This window comes from Sarcophilus harrisii, chromosome 2 (assembly GCF_902635505.1).
Source record: "Sarcophilus harrisii chromosome 2, mSarHar1.11, whole genome shotgun sequence".
Classification (NCBI taxonomy): Eukaryota; Metazoa; Chordata; class Mammalia; order Dasyuromorphia; family Dasyuridae; genus Sarcophilus; species Sarcophilus harrisii.
In genome coordinates, this window is record NC_045427.1 from 162209021 (window position 1) to 162228995 (window position 19975).

The following is a 19975-nucleotide window of genomic DNA, read 5'->3' on the forward strand; positions in this document are numbered from 1 at the left end:
CAGGGAGAAAAATAAATTCAGTCTGGAGAAACGAGGAGGCTTATTACAACAACAATGTTTACAGAATGAACAAAGAAGAAAAAAACAGGAGAACTCTAAAATGAATGGAGGTAGTGTGGAAAAATGTTGACTTTGGAATTACAGGAAATAGCCCCAAATCTTGGCTCTGTAACCCAATTGACTTTGAACAAATTACTTCAACTCTCTGTTCTTCAGTTATTTAATTTATAAAATGAGGATTTTGGACTAGGTAATGTCTAAGACAGTTCTAAATTTAGAATATTAAATTACGATTTCCCTCCAAAAGAGGGTGAACTCAGTCCATTTACCAGCATCCAAAGTTAAACTCAAATTCCACCCCATGGAATTCTGACATATATTAATATCACATAAGAAAGTGACAAAGTAAATAAATAGTGAATAATTTTATAGGATTTTTCTTTAACCCACTAATAGATAGACACACACACACACACATACAGACACACACATGCACACATTGGCTAAATTAGTTATCAAGACATTTTCCAAGTGTATTAAAACATGCTAGAGAACCCATTTCTATGTGGGATAGTTCATTTAAAAAAATTCTTTAGTTCTGTCTTCACGTTGGATTCAAGAGAATTATAGCTGACTTTATTAAAACTTTATTACTCTTAATATAAATAGAATTTCAAAATGTATGTTAATGAACTACGATTTCTTTTGTGTGGCAATTCCTTCTCCCAAGGTATATCACCTATGTATTGAGATCAGGGGGGTATCTGTTAGCCATGGAGGTTGAATGAATGCCCCAGTGGGCTGATTAATACAGTTTACAATGAGACTTTGATAAATATCTCAGGAATCTTGTCCACCCATCCTGGAAAAAAGACTTTGACTCTTGCTTAGGGGTGAAGAAAGGACAATAAACCTGATTTACCTGTTCTATCCAGACAGAAGATACTAGATTAGAATTATATTTCTATTCCCTCCTTAAGATATCTATATATCTATCTATCTATATCTATCTATGTATTAATATGGTCTAACACAATAGTGTTTTCTTAAGTTCAAGACACTTTCCTGGCTACTATCCTCAAACTTATTTCTGAAGACTTGACTCCTTCCAACTTAGCACTAAGTAACAAATAATGAATACCAAGTAAATCCATTTCTCTCAGAAGACAACCAAGAGAAATTAGAAGTGTAAAACTAGATAATATACTAGACAAACATAGAGTGAATGAGCTCTCCCACTGGAAGATGATACCTTAGTTCAACTAAGGGAGAAATACCTCAGTCTCACTCATAGGGAAATTCTCTGAAGTTTCTACAGAGGTGAGCTGGAAATCAGGGACATGTATATATAGATATGCATATGTGAATACATATATATATATATATTTATATACATATATATAATATATACATATATTATATATATATATATTTTATTTGAGCATTCATTTAAAAATTTTTGAGTTCCAAACTTTTTCCTTCTCCTAGCCTCCCCCACCCATTGAGCAATATGATATCAATTATACATATGAAATTATGTAAAAATTATCTCCATATTTGCAATATTACAAAGAAGTGAAAAATAAAGTAAATGACAAAAGTATGTTTGAATCTGCTCTCAGAATTAATCAGTTCTCTCTCTGTATGTGTATAGCATTTTTCACCTTGAGTTTTTTGGAATTGTCTTGAATCATCATGATTAAACTAGAAGTCTTTTACAGTTGATCATCATTTTAATATTGCTGTTTTTTAAAATTTATTATAATAACTTTTTATTGACAGAAGCCATGCCAGAGTAATTTTTTTTACAACATTATCCCTTGCACTCACTTCTGCTCCGATTTTTCCCCTCTCTCCCTCCATCCCCTCGCCTAGATGGCAAGCAGTCCTATATATGTTGAATATGTCGCAGTATATCCTAGATACAATATATGTGTGCAGAACCAAACAGTTCTCTTGTCACACAGGGTGAATTGGATTCAGAAGGTAAAAATAACCCGGGAAGAAAAACAAAAATGCAAACAGTTTACATTCATTTTCCAGTGTTCTTTCTTTGGGTGTAGCTGCTTCTGTCCATCATTGATCAATTGAAACTGAGGTCTCTTTGTCAAAGAAATCCACTTCCATCAGAATACATCTTCTCATTTAATTAAATTAATTTCCCTTAATTAAGCAACAGAATTCAACAGATAAATAATTGTGTTTTTTTTTTCATGTCTTCTCTGTACTACTAAAAATTCCATCTGAATAGGAGAATTTCCTGTCATTTTTCATTCCAATTTCACCTACGTTATGGGGTTAGATAGGCTAGCTTTGAAACCTAACCACTTCATTCTTGATTCTTAGGCAACATGTTGCATTGACATTAAACACCCCCATCCTATATAAACTTCTCTTGGCTTCTATGATACTGATTTATCATAGTTCCCCTCCTGTCTATCTATCTGTCTGTCCTCCTTCCAGGGATTAAGTGTGGGTATGTTTGATGGTTCTATTGTGCCACAGTTCCCTTTTAATATCTTGACCCAGTTTCCCTAATTCCCTAATTCCCTAAACTTCCCTCAGGTTATAACCATTCCCTCTTAATATTAGGATAAACGTCTTATATCTTAGACCTTAGGCTATAATCATTCCCTCTTAATGTTTGATGGGATAAAAGTCTTTATCTATTTTAGATATCATTAGAATATCAGCAGCCTCTCCACCATTATATCATCCTAGGTGCCTCCTCCCCGTTATGTCATTGTTCTTGTTACCCTATAAAAGAATCTTGTATCTGACATTCACTGGTGGATTCTTGGAGACAATAGTTTCATTCAGCCCTGAGATCAAACATAGATCTATTTGGTCCCAGTAAATCTCTCCCATTTAATAAATTATTAAATTATCTCTAATTTCTATCTTACTCAGTTTTTCTGGCATTACACTATTTGTTCTTAGCTTTCTTTTATCTATATTTTCCATCCTCTGGGAGCAGATATTTTTATAGTTTTAATACCTTTTCACAGATATCATCTGACTTTCTCATAGACACTACAAATCTCACATGTCCAAAAGTGAACTGAGAGGGAGTTTAGGCACTCAGTGGACTGGATACTAGGCCTGGAGTCAAGAGTTCATATGAATACATGTGAGTTCATATGCAGTTTTCAGACACTTTCTAATTAAGTGACCCTAAGCAAAGCATTTAACTTCTGTCAGCCTCAGTTCTCTTAATTATAAAAAGGGGATAATAGCGGCTTCTCCCTATCTCCTAGAGTTGTTGTATCAAATGAAATTATAATTATAAAGTGATTATTTAATGGCTCATTTTCCTTGAATTATGCCCTGAATAAAATTATTAAAAGCCCCATTCCTTTGTTCCTTGCCAGGAGGACTGGAGGCCCTGAAATCCCATCGAGTCAAAACTCCAGGTGTCTTATCTCAAATGCCTGCTGGGATAATTCCCCCTCCTTTGAGTATTATTGCCCCTTACCTTGCTGTCTCCTGCCCTCAACTTTATCTTTTCCACTCACTCAGTATCCTCACCACCACCCCCTTACCCTGATCCTGTCAGGATTGAGTTATGATGCTTTCCAGGAACTATGACTTATCCCCCACCCAGTATTCTCCCCACATACACCTTATCTGCCTTTGTTTCACCTAGCTATAAAAGTCTCCTGAATTAATTGCTCTCTGCTGAATGCTTTGAGACAAGAATTCCATGCAGCTGGCTGGCCTTAGTTAGTCTAAATTCTCCACAATTAAAATATTAAAAACCAATCTCTTCCTTTCCTTCTGGCATTACATTTGGAGGCTCCTGAAAGATATGAGATCTGAGAGCAATATTAGAGATTGGAGAGCCGCAGATCTTGGTGGGGAACCTTGGAGTGGCTGGTCCTGGACTCTTTTAAGGGTGCCTACCCCATGGGGAGACCAAATCCAGCTTCAGCAAAGACTCACTGCTGACAAACCTCTATTTGACCTATGGTAGATCCTGGTTTGAAACCCTGCAGGGTAAGTTTTCTGATTGCTAGCAAATATGGGCCCCCAGAAAAAAGTTGAGCTGATGAGCCATACAGCTCTGTGAAGTGCCAATGGGATGCCATGTGGCACTATCTGGTCTGAGTGCCTTTGGGTACAAATTTGGGTGCCTTTGGGCACAAGTCTGGGTGCCATTAGTCATAAATTGGTTCTGGATATTTTTTGGTGCATAAAAACACAGAAAAATGCATCTGGGTGCTTTCTCAATGCAGGGAACATACTTGATCTGATCCCTCCAATTCTATTCTGGAGTTTGGAAGCCTAATCAATCTTTGAAAAAGGCTCATTTTGGGTTTCTGGAGAGATTGTTGACCTGAAAACTCCTTATGGCACTCCCGAGATATTAGGAGTGCCCCTAATTTATATTTGTTAAATGCTGAGTCTGTGCAGTCTGTGTTTGTGACTTGTCTGTCTGTTGTGTTGTTTTAAGAAGTTCTTTTAAGTTTTGAGAACAATGATTGAGGAATTTGGCAATTGATCATTTCAAGATTGCAAAGGTGTTTAGTATGAAAAATTCTTTATGAATGTTAATTTCTTATTGGACTTAATTGTAACCAAATTATGACTAATTTGGAAAAAAAGAACAGAGAAAGCTTGGCTGGTTTTAAAATCTTGCAGAAAAGCAGTCTTTTCAAAAACCTATTAGAAGAAAAAAAAGGGCAATAAACCTTATCTGAATCAAGTTGCAGCTCTAAATGGGGGAGGTAAGAGAGCACAAAAGAAGCTGATGTCAATTGTTTTGAAGAGAAAAAAAAACTGATGAAAGAATAGCCTCTTTATCCAGTCAAACTTCTGAGAGCCAATTTAAAATATATATATATAAACACCAAATGGTAATTCAGTTTGTCTGCAACATTTAATTAGAATTCAGAATTAGAATTCCCATTTAAGTGGGGAAAAGAATATGGCTTATTAGTCTATTGAATTTTGAGGGCTTAGTTTTTATTTAAAATGGTATTGTCCTTCTGAAATTGTTGGAGAGAATTACTATTGTCTTGTGCATGCTAAATTTGTTTATTCTGGGCATAATTTCTTAGGAATTTGTTTGAATATTGAACCATTATTACTGAAAGTCAAAATTTTTTAAAGCTGTATTTGATTTGATTCAGTTTAACAATAGATTGTTAAAAACAAAGTTCTGATAACTTACCTGAAGAGGTCATATACCCTCTAACTAGATGAAGTATGTCATCTTCTAAATCATATATTGGGTAATTTGTAAACATTATAAGTTATGCTTTAAAATTTTATCAGGTCTTTTGAATATGTGTATGAGCTTTATGAAGTTATTGAGTTGTAAACTCTGTAAAAAAAGATGAATCTCTAACTGTTATCAATATAAAATCATGGTAAATACTTGTTTAGGATTCATCTGAAGGTTTGGTTAATGAGATTTATTATTGGAGGTAAAATATCTTGGGCCTATAGCTAATATTATTTGGCAGTTTTAAAGCTCCACCATCTGAAAGTTACTGGGACAATTCCCTAAAGTAAAATTGAGTTAAGGCAACTTTATCCTGGGTCATCTATGTGCTAAGAACCGGCTTTGACTGATTATATTATGTTATAGCCATGTTGCGGCTTTTTCCTCCTATAGCTGATTTCTATAATTAGAACAAATAGTCAATAGAAACTGTTGATACAATTCAATTATGTAATACCTTGCTGTTTCCAATCTGACTATATGTAATCATTATATCCTAAATAATTAGGTAAATGAGTATTTAGCCTAGTCATCTATCAGTTACAAAATATTTGTGTCTGTAGGTATTCAGGTCCTTAAAGATTTTTAAAATAATGAAGGGACAATTGACACAATTGTCTGTGAGATCTAACTGCTATTTTGTTTATTGGGACTACAGCTTTAACATTTGTCCTGTGAGACAAACATGTTTCCTTACATGAGAAGCTAGCTGTTGGCCAATCTATATTGGTCTCTCCACATCTTGTAGTAGTCCTTGTGAATCAGTCTTTCTATGTCAGACTGTTCTAACCTTTGTTAGATTTGTTCTGTATTCTAGATTTTGGTCGAGTTTACAGCTGTATTGACCTGCTTTGGGGATCTAGATCAACCCATTGGATGCTTCCAGCACACTATATCATGCCACATGCCTCCCTGGAATAAGATTCAACTCTGTGCCCATTCTCAACAGGAAGCAGTTTCAGAAGGCACCTGCCCTTAATAGACTTTGAGCCCCATTGATTTGGAAAGAATTGAAATTGGTTCTAACTGGACCCCCTATTAAAATGTATTTAGTATTCAGGATGAAAAATATTGGGTTAAAATTTGGGTAATTGTTGCTGTAAACAATGCTTATAATATGTATCTATATTATTTAATTGAACACAATGTTCCCTTCAGAACATGTAATTATTTGAGATATCTTTAGATAAGTTCCAGGGTGGAAAACCCTTACTGTACTAGTGTGTTATGTATAGGAACTTTAATTCACTTTCAGGACTTATATGTGAGGTGGCTACTTGATAATTGGAGCCTTATTTACCATCCCTAGTACCACTAGTTCCTGTTCACTTGGCCCCAGGCACTACTGCCCTTCCTAGCCCACCAATTCAAATCGAAAGCCCTTCCGGCAGTCCTTTTTTGTCTTTACTCTTTGCTTGGTTTATTATTTGTACATTTTTAAAATTATTAAAGCCCACTTCTTTGTTCCTTGCCAGTAGGACTGGAGGCCCTGAAATACTACTGAATCATAAAACTCCAGGTGCCTTATCTCAAATGCCTGCTGAGATAATTCCCCTTCCTTTGAGTACTGCACCTCTCCTTGCTGTCTCCAGCCCTCAACCTTCTTATCTTGTCCACTCACACAATGTCCTTACCACCCCCCCCCAATTTGCCTTTGTTTCCCCTAGCTATAAAAGTCTCCTGAATTAATTGCTGACAGCTGAATGCTTTGAGACAAGAGTCCCATGCAACTGGTCTCAGTGAGTCTAAACTCTCCACATTGAGATGATTAAAAATCAGTCTTTGTCTTGCTTCAGTTTCTCCATCATTACACTTCTAGTGCCTGAAACAAAGTAATCACTATATAAACATGTTTTTATTACTATTGTTGTTGATGTACATGGGAATCCTCCCCAAGATTTAGCCCATCAGTTTATTTATTTTCTCCCAATATCAAGTTTCTTCCCAAATCCATCAGTTTCCTAACTTTCTCCTTCTCTTATGCTACATACTTAAACAGTCTCCAACAACTTTAACTAGCTTAAAGTAGCAGAAAGCGGTGGGGGGTTGAATCTTTATCTTTGAAGACAAAAGATCCTCTTCCTGTTTCTGTCTCTCCCACCTCTTCTTCCTGCTGCCAAAAACCTTTCTCTTACTTCCTAAAATCATGCAAACCTTTAATTGTTCCTACAAACCAATCCTTCATAAATCACCTGCATTCTTCTTTCCAATTCTCTTCAAAACTTTTAAGATTCACAATATAGTGAATAGCTAGATAACTCCATAAAACATAACTTGCAATGTTAACATTTAAACTGAATCAAACCAAACTTTTTCCTTCTTCCTTTTTTCCCCCCTGCCTGTTTGTTTAACCACAATTAGCATCTCTCTTATCTGTCCAGGCAGAGCTTGAATTGTATTGCCCTCTCTCTTCCTCTTTAACTAAATTAAGCTGCTTTTTTTTTTTTTTCTTTAGTAAGAAAGGTATTGATATGGAAAGGCAATAGAAAAATTATATTCCCCATAATTTCAGAATCATCCCAATATTCCAAATCAATTTTTTTTTCTTCCTGAGTCTCAATTAGATAAGGTTTTATTGCCCTCTACTCTATCAGGCTCTGAAAACTGCTTTAAGAGAAAAATGGTCTGGTGAGTATCAGACAGATGGCTGCAAGATAGTTAGGCATCTGCAGGGGCTCCTCAAAATCTTATTAACCAGAACTGGCTTTTAGGATGCTCTGTGCCAATTTTGAACCGAATTTAAATCACTCTCCTGGTCCACAGAAAGAGATTTCTGGAAACTGGGGCCGAGGAAGATCTCTCAGTGGCCATCCCCTAGGATCCATAACTCTTTCGCCCTCCAGGGAGAGGGACTGGCCATCAGCCAAAGGTTTATCTCGGTGGGACCTCCAAATGAAATGGACAGACACGAGATACACCGCTCAGACCAGATTATTTAATTTAAAGCATCCTTTAATAGCTGGCCGGCCAGACTGACCTTCACTAGACAAGCTAGAAGAAATCAACTCTGAACCTTTAGCGAGGTACACTTTTAAGCGTGTTTATCACATCCTGGTACAGCCTTGCGGTTACAGATTTCAGAAAGCACTGACACAGTTTCTCGTTTACAATGGGGATATGTCTGGATGGGAGTGAGCACACAAAGGAACCTGTTGACATGTTGTTCAATGTTGTCCTGACTTGATTAGGCACACACTTCTCAGGAAGTCTGGGACTTCAACTGCTTCTTGGAAAGTACAGGGTATCATGAAGCAGGGGATGGGGCCCAGTCTGAACATAACACTTCCCTTAATTTAGTTTGAGCAACATCTGCCTATAAGCCTGGAGGCCCCTTGACCCAGGGATGAGGGGGCCAGTCTTTTGTCCATTTCAAGAGCAGAGACAAGCATTGTAAATGCTAGTTAGTTACAGTTAGAGAGAAAGCAGCTTCAACAAGTAACATCTGTCAAGATACTATTAGAAGACAGTGTTTTCAGAGCCAAGGACCAGAAAGCAATTTGTGCAGAGCTATAATAACAATCTTACCACTAATAAACAAACCACTTTACTAGAAGAATAACAAGAGAAAATGAAGAAAGAAAATAGATGACCAAATATATACAATAAAGAAATAATAAATTTAATTTAAGCAAAACAGCTAAACCAAGAAAAAGATGACAAAAAGAAGTGAGCAGAGGAGGAAAATCCAAATCAAGTAAAGGTATTAAGATTAATTGAGAATAATGCACTCAGAGCAAGCTGTGCTCTAAAATGAATTTATCAGGGGTTAGCAGACCAATAAAGCAAAACAAAGATATTTGTGGAATCCAATTATATCCCAAGATATGTAGATTTTGAGCTTACAGGAAGAGTTTGCTAATATCAGGAGCCTTGATGGAACTGTCCATATGGTTGTTCAGAATGCATACAGAGAAGCCACAGTTGGGGGAGGGAGGTATTAATGTTTGGTAGTGATATTACAATTAGTTTGACTTTATTATAAATTCACCCAAAGGAAGATTTATTCAAGTTTGTGGTTCAATGTCCTGGTCTAGATCCAATTGATGCTACTTTCTTATTGGTTGATTTCTATGGTATGCCTAGACTTGATGAATAATGGAATTATAGACTGTAACTTGTCAGCTAGTGATTGAAGATTTGTGTAGAATTTGGGCTGGAAAGGGGGAGCCAGGGAGACGACAATCAGAACCTCATCATTGTCATATAAGTGTTAATTTCTTCTATCAGTTACATAACTAGGAGGTAAATTTTTAAATATATGTATGGAGCAGCAATCCCTAATTCAAAATGACTACTCAGATTTCTCAGAGTGAAGAACAGAAGCTTTATTAGAATCTCGGGAGAAGAGGGCAGTCTGCTCCCTGGAGTCTCAGAGAGGAGAGCTGGTTTTACAAAGGCCAAGAGATGATTTAAATAGTCAAAAACCAGAGGAATCCGTGAGCCCCTCCCCTCATCTGGTTATTTTCACTGCCTACTTAGATGAAAGAAGCCAAGATTTGCTAAATTCTAGTCTAGATAATATAGTTGACTTATTGCAGGTGTGTTTGTCTAAGGTAGTCAGTTTGTTACAATGTTTGCAAATGCCTGTGTGTTTGAGCTGAGCACTGTATTATAAGATTTGTGCAAAGAATTTCATTTTCTCAAACCCATCAGACCTTCATAAACTAAAATTTAGGTTATAACTTCAATCTACCTTAGTTAATGATTTTATAAGAAACCACATAATCCCTCACAACAAGGAGATTTATCTAGAGGTAAGTAATCCATTAAGGCACAGGGGTTAAAAGGTTTCTAGAATAATTAAGGAGACTTAGTTTATCTCAGGCTTCCTCAATAAACAGAGAAAACTAGTTTGGAGACTTCTTGAATATATCCAGGCCATTAAATAATTCTCAGTTTCTTCTATAAGCAGTAAAGTAAAGGTCAAGTTTATCTTGGGTATTTCTGCTAGAAGAGCAAGTCTTTTTTGCTCTTCTTCCTGGAGCCTTAATGATTAACAGACCCTCAGTACTGAATCTTGAATTACCCACAGTTATGATTCTGAGAAAGCTTCACTTTCCCATTTCACTAATATAGTATATAATGTATCTACCAAAAAGATACATATGTGTAATCCATGCTTGCCTGCACAAACTCAGATCGCTGGACATGGATATACCTTTAAGAAGGCTTACTTGGGTGTACCCTATTTTCTAAGATGGAATAATATAATAATATATTATATATATATATATAATAAATATAATATAATAATATAAGATGGGTAAAGTGTAACCCTATTCAGCTGGAAAATCTGGATTGAAACTGGGTCACTTTTGTCTGTTTTCTTTTTGCCTGGTGTTCTTTCCTTTGTACATCTTCCTGCTGCATCCAAAAGGAGATCAGTGTAGACAATGCAAAATGAACTAGTGTAGGAAGACCTTCCTATTTTTCCTCCCTCTTTCACCCTATGGTTCTGAGAAATATCCCTTGGGGGCCAGGGACTAAGGTAGGTAGGTGAGTGGTGATATTTGTTTCTGCTTTATGTTATTTGTCTTTTTCAGTTTTTAATACAAGCAGTTGTAATGCTCTCCTTTGGGTTTTCTTGGGGTCTCTGGAGGCAGCCTTTGTTTCAGTTCAGTAATCACCACAAGTGCAGCCAGGTGTTAAAGTCCAAATCCTTTATTGTCTCCTTCAAAGTCTTGTCTCCTTCATTTGGGGCTCAGCTAGATTTCTTAGAGACTTATCTCTCTCCTTGGTTCCAAGAACTTGAGCTCCCACCTGCCTTCTCTGGCTTCTGAATCTCCCCGAATCCAAAGGTTTGTGCTTTAGCCTCCAGCCACCACAAAGGTGGACGATGGAATGAATCTGTCTCAGCCTCTGAGAGCTTCCAGTGTGCTTGTCCTTTGGCCCTGACAGCTCCTCCTTATATGTTCCACACTGAGTATACACCAATCATTATATCAGTATGAAACCATTACTTGTTGTAGGATTAAATCAGTGCTAAATTAGATTTTACCATTGTCTCCTCAATTCCACTTAGTACCTTGTTTTAAGTTCTGGCCCATAACAGGCAGTTATTGTACTAAAGTCATGTTGACCTTGGAGCCAGTATTTCCTGCAAGATGATGCAATCATCTAACCTGGCAGAGAAGCCAGGAGAAGTCAGGGTGCCTGGCCCACTTGAGCCTGAGTAGGGTTTGGTATGGAAAGTATAGCTGTATATTTGTCATTATAACTTTTGAAGTAAATATTACTTTTTAAATGCTAATCAGATTGTTAGTGATTAAATATACCTAAGGTAAATGACAGAACCCTCTCCCCTTAAACTTGAAAGAAGATCTTTTTGGGGGGCTAGAGTCAATTGCAGAGAGCCTCTTATATATCCAACTCTGTAAAGGGTATCAGGATATGCTCAAGGAAGAATCAAACATAATTGACTTTTAAGCAATAGAGGGATCAGTGTAACTTAGATAGATGGATAGATAGATAGTGTTATCTATCTATTTACACATATATAATTTCAGTTCATAAATTGGAAAAGTTCCTACATGAGCAAAATTGATGCTCCTGAGATGAGGAATTAGGGAAAATAACATTGTATTTTTATTAGTGTCAAATATATCTGATAAGGGTCTGAAATACTATATGTATATATGCCACATATACATGTACATATATATGTATATATCTATATATACATATATATACTTACCTGCTGTGTATGTATGTCTCTATATATACACATACATATATACATCATGTGTGTACATATGAATATTTATGTATACAAATATATATGTATATAGAGAGATATATTCAAGTAACGGAAATATCTAAGATTAAAATCCATCCATCTGCCAACAACAACAACAACAAAATTGGTCAAAGTATGTGTAAAACAATATGTAAAAATATATAAAACAAAAATAATCACGTGTCTCTTTTCAAAAGCAAGGTGATTTAGGACGTTCCAATGGTCTTGTGATGAAGAGGGCCATCTGCCTGTGGGGACTGAGTGTGGATCACATCATAGTATTTTAACCTTTTTTTATTGTTTGCTTGCATTTTTTTTCTTTCTTATTTTTTTCCTTTTTGATCTGATTTTTCTTGTGCACCATGATAATTGTGGAAATAAGTATAGAAGAATTGCACATGCTTAACATATTGGATTGTTTTCCATGTAGGGGATGGGGTAAAAGAAAAGGCAGGGAAAAAAAAAAAAAAACTTTGGAACACAAGGTTTTGCAAAGGTGAATGTTGAAAATATTCTATTCATGTTTTGAAAATAAAATGCTTTAATCAAAACAAAATAAATCACAAACTATTAACAACAATATAAAATAATACTTTAAATTAATAACAAAAGAAATACAAATCAAAACATAGCAGATTAGCAAAAATGACAAAAGATGGAAAAATCATGAATAGCTAACACTAATATATATTGCTTTAAGGTTTGCAAAGTCCTTACAGATGTTATTTCATTTGAATAGTCATTGTTGGAAGACTGGTAGAAACACAGGCACATTAACATATTGTTGGAGAAGCTGTAAATTGGTCCATTAATTATGGAAATTCATGCAAATATGAAAAATGAGTGACTAAAATATCTATACCCTTTGATACAGAAATTTCACTACTAGGCATATACACCAAGGAGATCAATGATAAAAAGAAAGAATCCTTTTAGGACAAAATATTCACAACAACACTTACTGGTATGTAGTGACAATGGAATGGAAACAAAAATGGAGGTCTATTGGCTAAGATATAGCTAAACAAATTGCAGAACATTAGTGCTGTGGAATGCACGATCCGTGCAAATGCCAGAAATCAGACCAGCTGTTCTGGCTTTTACAGAGATCATGAAACATGAGAGAAAGAGAGAACAAAAAACACCAGTGTTCTTCCAAACTGAAGACTAGTAAAAGAAGATCTTTATTATCATTAACTCTACCCTTAAATACTTTCTAACCACCATTTCTATTGCTACAGAAACACAAATGAAAACAAAAAGTAGATAAATCAGTCAGTATGTGAAGGGACTATGTGAAAATTGGGTTCAAGGAGAAATTTTAACATTCTCAAACTGTCTCTCCTCCTATCCAGGAAGATGGCTTATTGCTCTTGCAGACCTGTTCCTCTCAAGCATTTCCACTCCCATGCTTCCAGGCCTTCCCCTGGCCAATGAGCAAACTGAAGTGGGGATTTGTGCCAATTTAGAATGACATGAATCACTATAGATTGAGTGCGGATTAAGTAGGCAAGAATGCTGGGAAAGTACAGCTTGGAAATATAGCAAGCTATGTACAGACTAGGCAGGTGTAATTACATCACCTAGCAGGTATGATTACCTGGGAGATCACAAATGCAATGGAATATTGCTTTAAGAACCAAGAAATGTGATGAATACCTTTTACAAGGGAACACATGAATTGGTGTAAAGTGTGCAGTAAACAGAAAAAATGTAAAGAAAAGTAGCAATAAAATAACTGAATCTGAAAGGGCTTCTCCCAACACCAACCTTTTGCATAGTTGGGGCACCATAAATGTGGAGCACAGTGTATATATGTCAGATATTTTTTAAAGATATTTTGAATAGTTCTAATATTTTCCCCTTTTGATTCACAAATATTTGTATACATGAGGTATATGGATACATATATATGTATAGTGAGTATATATGCACATCTGTGAATATATACATGTAGATTAGATACAGGTGGGATAACTGAAAGGGAGAGATTAGGAAGAAATAGTGAAACATATAGAAGATGTAAAAGCAAAAGGTATAAATAAAAGTGTATTTTTTTAAAAAAAGATTGTAAGTTCAAATTCACTGAAAATCCTCAAGCAGAGGCTGAGGAAACGCTAAATTAGAATGTGAGAGAGGGAAAGCTCCAAATAAATGAAAAGGGATTAGGAAAAGCATCCTGTAAAAGATGAGATTTTGGTTGGTACTATGAGAAATGCTGAAAAGTTGGGTTTCCACAAAGTAGTGTGGTATAGTGGGTACCACTGACTAAGAGGTTTTTAGAATGGGAGAGGTTAAGGAAGATTAAGATTCCACAAAACAATTAAGAACAATTAAGTGATCAATAGAGGTCTTGAGCAAACAAAGAATTAGGGAGCTAGGAAGGCACAGGTGAATTCAGCCAATCAGAAAGAGTCTTATAGTTTCGAGAAAACCACAAGTTTAATAACCAATCTAGCCCAAGCTATTTGGGGTCATTGACCTGATTTGACCAAATCACTACTGCACTGCTTAGTAGACTAATTGAATATTAAACCACACAACCCTAAGAGGATTTTTCCACCATTTTTGAACAAAGGGTATATGATGAGGAAAGGGGAACATGTTTATACATATTTAGAGGGAATGCAGTGGATGTATCAGAAAGATTGTAACCCAGAAGGAACAAACCAATCTGTTCTCTGAAGGGAGAGATTGTGCCAAACTGGCAACTATAAAGCTTTTCCCACTTCTGTACTTGAGGCTCCCTCTTCCCGAAGAAGAGTAGGGCCTGCATAGGGCCAGAAACATTAAGACAATTCTTTAAGACAATTCTTTAAGATTCTTCTTTAACAAATTTTTCTCAATATCTGATTTTCAGTGTCAAATGTACTTCTAACAATATTTAGAGAAAGAAAGGGGAGTCACTATATCCCCTTGACATTGTGGAATCAAAGTTCTGTTTCCAAGTGATTTACTTTCTCTGAAAAACTTAAAAAAAAAAAAAAAAAAAAAAAACTAACAACAAAAAAGAACACCTTTCCTCAAAAACAAACAAACAAAAACAGCCTTACCTACCTGAAAAGGAAAAGTTTTAAAATGTAAATTGCAAAAAGAATTTTTAAGATGCTACCATTCTCAAAACAATTTCTTGATTGCATAACCAGTATGATAATCTCTTAGATTTAATAGTTTTTTTTTTTTACATTTAATAATCTCTTTAGAATTAATTCAATCAAATAACCATAGGTTTTCCTTCTCCCACATTTGTTCTATTCTGAAGAAACATACTTGAAATGCCATTAAAATTTTATCTTTATTGAGTCACTCTTTAAAAAACAAATGAGTAGATAAAAGCAATTGTCCTAATTAAGCTTGATACCTATTGCCCTAAGCTATAAAACACAAATGGAGTAGATTCTCTGAGTTCCATTGATTTTTTTTTTTTTCAAAAAACCAGAATTCATTCACTCTCTGCTAGATTTTCTTAATAATTGGAGCTGAGAAAGGAAAAGGCCATGGCCATTAAGTCTCCTAATAAATCTCATGGGGAAGTCAACCATCTGCTGCTAATGTTACCCTTCCTGCAGCATTCCCAGAGTTTTTTCAAACTATTGCTCTGGCTAAAGCTTTACCCCACCCTCCCTTTGTTCTTAGATGACTCTTTTTCTTGGCTTAAAAGAAGCATAAATCCCATAGTCCTATGTAACTTGTGCCTGCTTAGAGGAAGTCAGTTTTTCCTTGACAGAAGGGCTGTTAGAGAGACAAAACTCTGTAGGTAGAACTTTTAAGAAAATGAATGTAAGAATTTCCATTTTTAAATGAAAGGTGAATCTAATTACTTTTAGGCACAAACTTTAAGATTCTTAAATCCATGTGTAATGTACTATTAAATTTTACTTAACCTGTTAGCCTTAGTTCTTTCACTTGTAAAATGAGATAGGAATGGATGCCTTTTAAGTCCCCTACAAATCTAAATCTATAAAGTTGTGGATTATTATTATTATTAAATAGCTTACCAAGAAGTTAAATGTAACAAAAGAAGGAGAAAGGGGAAAAGATAGAGGATCAATTTTTATATCCTTTATGTGGAATATGAGATTGAGAGACTCTGTTACTGCTTCTCATGATTTCTCTTGGATCAAATCATTAAGAGTTTGTGCAATTTCACATCTTCTGCTGCTTCTCACCAAGGCTAAAATGAGTTTCTTTTCCTAGAGAAGCAGGTTCTCTTTGGTCTTTGAGTATCTTCCCAAAGGTCACCTCTGTCTTTGGTTCAAAATTTCCTTTCCCAACAAAGCAAACATGTATTTGGGGGGATACACTGTATGAATAATCCATGACAATTTAACTCATCAGATTCATAGTGTAGTTTTGAGTCACTTATTGCCCTTTCAACTACTCAGTACATGTGATCAATCCTTATCTATTTTCTTTTTTTTCTTTTTTAATTTTTAATAGCTTTTTATTTACAAGTTATATGCATGGATAATTTTACAGCATTGACAATTGCCAAACCTTCTGTTCCAGTTTTTCCCCTCCTGCTCCCCACCTCCTTTCCCAGATGGCAGGATGACCAATACATGTTAAATATGTTAAAGTATAAATTAAATACAAAATAAGTATACATGCCCAAACCATTATTTTGCGGTACAAAAAGAATTGGACTCTGAAATATTGTACAATTAGCCTGTGAATGAAATAAAAAATTCAGGCAGGCAAAAATATAGGGATTGGGAATTCCATGAAATGGTTCTTAGTCATCTCCCAGAGTTCTTTTGCTGGGTGTAGCTGGTTCAGTTCATTACTGCTCCATTGGAACTAATTTGGTTCATCTCATCCTTATCTATTTTCAAAGAACATGATGCTCAGAAATGACCTTTTGTCTCTGGAAGTCCAGATCCCTGAACTCTCTAACTTTGGTTTCCTGTCAAGACACTCAAGTTTAACACTGCATAAGAAAGCTTCATGTTTAAAACAAAATTTTCCAGAGTATATTCTGAGTGGAATTAATAACAAGCCTAAGAAAAAATAACTTTTATAGAAATACCCCAAAGATCAAACTCAGTAAATATGGTTTTATATTTTTTCTCTCTCAAAGATTTTTTAAAATATTTTAAAGATTTTTTCCTTTTGCAAAGTTATCCTGAGACAAAATCAAGAAAAGAAATGAAAATAATTATTTAAAATGTAGAAAGCATTTTAACCAATAATTACTTGCTATAAGTCATTTAAAACATATCTATAATGTGTGATATCTGTCAGATGGCAGTTTTTCATTACAAGGATAAATTCAAATTAGTAGCAATCAAATTCCAAAGAAATTGGTGAACAAATAAAACAGTTTAAAAAGAAAAAACAGATAGTTCTCTAACTCATCAATGCTAATATTGTTCAAACTATAATATGACATATCTCTTAACTACTCTTCATTGAGTTTAATTGAACTCCCTCATGCTATGGACCTAGAACGACAATGGCTAAGCCATTTACTCTATTTAATTAATCAACTAGCATTTATTAAGCACCTACTATAGGTTAGTCACTTTGCTGAATGCTGGGAAGAGGGAAAAGGCATTTTTTGTCCTCAAATCTGGTCTCAGACACTAATTGTGTGAGAAAGCTATTTAATCCTTTGGGCTTCAGTTTCCTCATCTGAACAATCAGCTAGAGAAGGAAATGGAAAACCACTTTAATACTTTCGCCATGAAAACCTCAAATGGGGTCACAAAGAGTCAGATGTAACTGAAAAATGACTACTCAACTACAACTGCATTAAACTTGCTGTGGAAGGTAGGATTTTAATTGGGACTTAAGTGAAATTAGGGGAGTCAGTAGTCAAAAAGGAGAAGGAAAAGCATTCCAGGAATTGGGATGGCCTGAGAAAATGCCCAGCACTAAGAGATTGAGTTTTTTGTTCATGAAAGAGTCAGAAAACCACATCATTGAATCAAAGAATTTGTGTGGCAGAGTAAGGTGTAAAAAATACTGGAAAAGAAGAAGGGGGGCTAAGTTTGAATAGCTTTGAATATCAAACAGAACTTTGCATTTGATCTTAGAGGTAATAGTAAGTCTTTGGAGTTTCTTGAGTAGGAAGATAACATAATTAGACTAGCACTTAAGGAAAATCACTTTAATGGTTGAATAGAGAATGGATTAGAGGGAGAAATTTGAGACAAGCAGAGCCACCAGAAGGCTATTACAACAATATAAGTAGAGATGATAAGGGTTAGCACCAGAATGGTGACAATGTCAGAGGAGAGAAAGGAGAGTATTTGAGAGATATTGCAAGGAGAGTTCAAAAGGTCTTGGCAACAACTTGAATATGGGATGGAGGTTGGGGAGTGAGAGATAATTTAAAAAATCCAGGATTGACTGTTAGGCTGAATATCTGGGAGTATGATATTGTCCTCTAAAGTAATAGGAGAGAGATGAGTATGGGAAGGGTTTAGGAAGAAAGATAGAGTTCTGTTTCAGACATAATGGATTTAAGATGTCTACTGAATATTCAGTTTGAAATGTCTGAAAAGCAATTGAACATGTGAGATTGCCAGTGTAGAGATTGGGGCAGGAAAAGTAGATTGTATAATCACACAGATGGTAATTAAATCCATAAGATATGATGGGATCAGCAAGTGATAAAGTATAGAGGAAGAATGAAAGAGGGCCTAGAATAGTACCATGGGTTATAGATATGGTTAGAGGATGTGATCTGGGGGAGAATATAGCAAAAGAGACAGAGAAGGAGCAATTAGATTGATACAAGGAGAATCAGAAGTGAATAGTTTCCCCAAAACCTAGAGAAGAGAGAATCAAGGAAGAAGAGTGGTCAGCAGTGTTGGAAGCTGCAGAGAGGTCAAGGAGAATGAGAATTGAGAAGAGACCATTGGGTTGGACAACTAGATCGCTAGTAACTTTGGAGAGAGTAGTTTATGTGGAATGATAAGGTAGGAAACCGGATGGTGTGAGTGACAGGAGAGAAAGTGGAGGCACCTATTATAGACAGACATTTTGAGGAGTTTAGTTTATGAAGGGTAGAAGAGATATATAATGATGGAATGCTCAAATGAGGAGATTTTTTTTCAGGATAAGGGAAAAATAAGCAAGTCTGTAGGCAAGTAGGAAATAAGTCAGTAGAGAGGGAAAGAATAAAAATAAATGAATGATTGTGAATAATAGAATGGGTAGTCTGTTGGGGAAGGTGAGAGGGAATAGGATTACTTCAAGTACACAAGTTAGCCTTGGCAAGGAGTAAAACCACTTCAACACATGAAACAGGAAAGGAGAAGGAGGAAGTGAAAAAGTCATCTAAGTGATAGGATATGAGGAAGAAAAGAGGATTTCATATTAAATGACCTCAACATTTTTTTCTGGAAGATATGAGGGTTCTGAAAAGATGGCAGAGTAGGTCAGAAAATTTTTGACTTTCCAAATTTCCTCCACACACAAAAAAAAGATAAAAGCATCAGCTCAGAGTAACAGAAATAAACATGGGATAAAGCAGTTGTCCTAAGACAATTTAGGTAGACCCTAAGGAAGACCTGGCTTCCAGGGCAGAGATTCAGCTGGAGTGAAGCATAAGCAGTTTCAAGACTAATTCTAAAGAATCAGAAAACAACAAATCCTGGGGGGCAACTGGGTTAAGAGCCAGCCTCAATCTTAGAAACTTTCATTTTGTAGATACTGTGGGGAACTGACAGCTGAATAGGAGAAGATTGAAGGACCTTCCACTGTCCCAGCTGTGGTGAACAGATAATACCTTGGATGTGGGCACAGGAAAAAAAGAGCTACACACCTGGTGAGTGTGATAATGAGGGGGTGGGGACCCTGTTGGCTGTGGGCGCTTATAGGAAAGCAGAGTCCCTGGATTCTGTTCCAAGACAGAAAGGAAAACTATAGTTTGCATCTACTATACAGATCACAGGGAGGAAAATCATTTGTGTGACACTTTGGGTCCCTCCCTAACCAGGGATTAGAGGGACAGGCTTCTGAGATAAGCCTCAGAAAATAACAGTAAGAAGGACCTGAAACTT

At 35.8% G+C, this 19975-nt stretch overlaps 1 protein-coding gene across 1 annotated transcript in view; it reads right to left on the minus strand.

Annotated features, from left to right (window-relative positions):
- Positions 1-19975, minus strand: part of LOC100933530 (D-beta-hydroxybutyrate dehydrogenase, mitochondrial) — a 74042-nt gene that overhangs the window by 45957 nt on the left and 8110 nt on the right. The window lies entirely within an intron of this gene.